Here is a 3029-nt window from a genome sequence, read left to right as displayed (position 1 = left end):
TAGAAATTAAATCTGAATCTCACATCTAACACAAAAATCAACTCAAAGTGAATCACAGACCTTGAGATCACACCTGAATCTATAAAATACATTGGGGAAAACAAAGAAAAAATGCTCCAGGATTTAGATCTCAAAGGAGTCTTCAATGAGATGATGACAGTGGATAAGGCTACAGAATCAAATCCGAACAAATTCTTCTTCATCAAGCTAAAAAGTTCCTGTATGTCAGAGAAACATTGTCTAAAACTAAAAGATAGCTAACTGAGTGGGATAAAATATTTGCACTTAACACATCAGATAAAGGGTTGATATTTAGGAATACGAAATACTCACAAAGATTAATCTCCCAAAATCTAAAAACTTCATTAAAAAATGGGAAGAAAGGGGCCGGAGCAGTGACATAAGTGGTAGGGCATTTGCCTTGCACATGCTGACCTAAGATGGACTGCAGTTCAAACCCCTGGTGTCCCATATGGTTCCCCAAGCCAGGAGCAATTTCTGAGTTCATAGCCAGGAGTAACCCCTGAGCATCACCCGATGTGGCCCAAAAAAACCAAAAACCAAATAAATAAATAAATAAATAAAAGGGACACCTCTCTGAAGAAGACCAACAGATAGATGTCCAAAAGGCACATCAAAAATGCTTATTATCGGGGCTGGGAGATAGCACAGCGGCGTTTGCCTTGCAAGCAGCTGATCCAGGACCTAAGGTGGTTGGTTCGAATCCTGGCATCCCATGCCTGCCAGGAGCTATTTCTGAGCAGATAGCCAGGAGTAACCCCTGAGCACCGCCGGGTGTGGCCCAAAAATGCTTATTATCTCTTATAATTAGGGAAATCCAAGTCAAAATGACAATAAGATATCATCTTACACCAGTGAGAATGGCACATACAAGAAAACATGGGAACAATCTATGTTGGTGGAGATTTAGTGAAAAAGAACTCTCATCCACTGCTGATGGGAATGTTGTATGATTCAATCCCCATGGAAAACAGTATGAACAATATGGAAGTTCTCAGTGATCTCAGAATTAAGATGCCATATGACCTACCAATTCCACTTTTTGGTATCTACCTTGAGGACAGAAAAACACTGATCCAAACGGATGTATGTATATCGCTATTCATTGCAGCATTCAGCACAATAGCTAACGGTTGGAATCAGTCTAGATTTCCAACAGATAAATGGATCATGAAGATGTGGTGCATATATAGAATGGAACACTACATAGCTATAAAAAATGATAAATTCACTGCAATTCACTGCAACATGAATGGAACTGAAAGATAGCATGTTATATGAAGTAAGCCAGAAGAAGAAGAATAAATATGGATGATGTCACTTATATGTGGTATTTATAATAAATGTATGAAATAATGCAATGGTTTAAAATGGGTTGTTTAGAACACTCTTGGCCCCAGAGTATGGTAAGAGAGGAAAGAATCTGAGTGGAAGAGTAGAAAAAAAGATGTTAAATAGCGAGGGACAGAGGTCAAGGGAACTCAGGTGCATTGGTGGAAATAAGGACAGAATTAAATATCCAAACCATGGAGTCAACAATAATGAAATTGAGAGACCCAACTTTAACAACCAAACTTTATAAAGGTACCTGTTATGTTGGTAGGCTGGGGTAGGGGGCTGGGAGGGAAGTATGAGACACTCTGCAAACATTGGTGGGGAGAAGCTTACAGTAGAATTGGTGTTGTCTAAAACTTTACTGTGAATAACTTTGTAAATCATAATGCTTTAAATAAAAAACATTTATACTTACCTGGCAGGGGAGATACCATGATCACGAAGGTAGTTTTCCCAGGGTGAGGCTTATCCTACACTCTGGATGTGCTGACCCCTGCGATTTCCCCAAATGTGGGAAACTAGACTGCATAATTTTGGGGGAAAAAATGAATAAAAAAAATTTAAAAAAACATTTAATTAAAATAAAGTCTGGTTAAAAGAAAAGTTAAAGAAATGAGCACTGTTCTTTTATTAATTTGGGGGCATGACGCAATAATGGGGTCAAACCCAATGAAGCTAGGGTATGTGACCCTGAGCTTTGTGCTCTGGAGACCATGTGATGTGATGATTGAATTCTAGTACTTGCAAGGCAAGAGTTTCAATCTAGCTCCTGTCTCAGAAAGGCGGTGTTGAGAAGGAGTTTTTGTGTTCTGATCTACATTTGTAAGGAATTCCTTGTGAATAGAGAATGAATGGGGGGGGGGGGGGAGTGACTTGTTGTGGCTCTCTTTAGATAGGAAAATCAGTTAGAAGATTAATTAATTCAGTCAAGCAGATATTTATGTGGGTATAGACAAGAGTGAAGGTAGAAGAGGTAAAATCAGACAAATTAGAACCCCTCTGAAAGGGAATCAACAATATGTAATAGAGAAGAAGAAAAGGAGAGCCAAGGAAAATAGTCAAATATCATTCTCAACTTTCTCATTAGGTATTTATATAGATGCTGATACTGCTTCATGTCTAGATATAGAAAAATCTGATAAAGAGCTAGATTCAGGTTGAGTTTAGTTTTAGAACTGATCATTTGGAAGGGCATTGCAGACATCTAAGGCAGATTGTTAACTTGGTAGTTGAAATGTTAGTTTAGAGTTAAGTAAAAAGGCCTAGCAGCCCTTAGAAGAGCATTTGTTTAAAAGATATGGATCTCCTTTTGTGAGATGAAAAAAAGATTTTGGCGAGAAAAAAGATAGAGTTGTGGTTCATCGCATTATCAATATATCAAATGTCATTGAATTTTTCTCTTTAAAATAATGATATGAATTTCATATCAATATTAAAGTAGGGGATAAGAGCAAGAATTCACAAAATAAGAGTAACCAAAAGAATAACAATAAGAGGGGCCGGAGAAATAGCATGGAGGTAAGGCGTTTGCCTTTCATGCAGAAGGTCATCCGTTCAAATCCCGACGTCCCATATGGTCCCCGTGCCTGCCAGGAGCAATTTCTGAGCATGGAGCCAGGAGTAACCCCTGAGCACTGCCGGGTGTGACCCAAAAACCACAAAAAAGAAAAAAA

General features: G+C 38.4%; 1 pseudogene; it reads left to right on the top strand.

Moving 5' to 3' along the window:
- Nucleotides 1–1763: 1763 nt before the first annotated feature.
- On the top strand, nt 1764–1897 carry LOC125996911 (uncharacterized; annotated as a pseudogene).
- Nucleotides 1898–3029: the final 1132 nt, after the last annotated feature.

This window comes from Suncus etruscus, chromosome 18 (genome assembly GCF_024139225.1).
Source record: "Suncus etruscus isolate mSunEtr1 chromosome 18, mSunEtr1.pri.cur, whole genome shotgun sequence".
NCBI lineage: Eukaryota > Metazoa > Chordata > Mammalia > Eulipotyphla > Soricidae > Suncus > Suncus etruscus.
Note: the sequence above shows the minus strand (reverse complement) of the source record. Positions and strands in the feature narration are given on the sequence as shown.